Genomic DNA, 1,133 nt, shown 5'->3' with positions numbered 1-1,133 from the left:
TATGTTTTACCATGTGGAGTTTGAGGTACCTGTAGGACATTCAAGTAGCTGATGAATAGAATCTAAAGCTTAGGGACAAGTCTATCCATAGATACAGATTGTGAACGTCATCTACATAAAAGTAGTAGCTGAATCTATAAAAATAGGTGAGACCACATAAGAAGAGAATTTATCATGAGAACAGTGGTGGGCTGAAATCAGAACCCCTAAGAACTACCTTACCACCAACAACCTCGTCAATCTCAATCTGCCAGTGACCACCACCATTTGATGAATTGCCACAACTAGATGGTCTCCATCCCTGCCTCCACCCTAAAACTGATTCTCTCCCATACCTAAGATCACAAAAAAACTCCTACACTGCAAAGTCATTTCTACCCTGACACTGGACAACTTCATTCATGGTAAGATCAAAAGTATGACATCTATCCTCTTGGTTGTGTAGCATTATGTAAATATAGTTAGAATTGCAAGACTAATTTGAATACAGAGACTGATAGTACAAGAAAAGTTGAATTGAGGTTCAAGAGGCTACATTCAGCGTATATTTAAGCGATGGTTTCTTTTTTTTTTTTTTGGCTTGAGTGCAGAAGAATTGGATTCAACCTTCAAATAATCATTAATACAGGATTTCTCCAACTCCCAAGCCTAAGGAGTTTCCTTTTCTGCCCCCATATTCTTTTTCCCAGGTTATCAGGTGCAGAGCAGCCATACTCTGGAAGCCTGGTGGACCATTTTCCATTGAGAAGGTAGAAGTGGTTCCACCAAAGGCAAAGGAAGTTCACATAAAGTTCGCATAAAGGTAAAAAAAAAAAAATCCACAACATTTCCACACCAAAATTCAGAGCTGTTCACTGTAAGTTATACATTATTTTCAATGTTCAATTCAAAAAGAAAACTATACACTCTCCTATTTCTTTTTTATTAAAAATTTCCATCCATCTTTAAATCTAGCCAGAGAAAAGTTTAGGGAGGTATGGCATAGGCTACATATCCAAAGGATACCTATTTATAACTATTACTATTTACTAATTAAAAGAAGTTTCTACCCACAAACCATATTTTAATCTGTACTTTCAACTTTCTTTATGATATTCCTCATGATATTTAAGTTATCTTGAAATACAGTCCTC

This window comes from Mesoplodon densirostris, chromosome 1, assembly GCF_025265405.1.
Source record: "Mesoplodon densirostris isolate mMesDen1 chromosome 1, mMesDen1 primary haplotype, whole genome shotgun sequence".
NCBI classification, from domain to species: domain Eukaryota; kingdom Metazoa; phylum Chordata; class Mammalia; order Artiodactyla; family Ziphiidae; genus Mesoplodon; species Mesoplodon densirostris.
Note: the sequence above shows the minus strand (reverse complement) of the source record.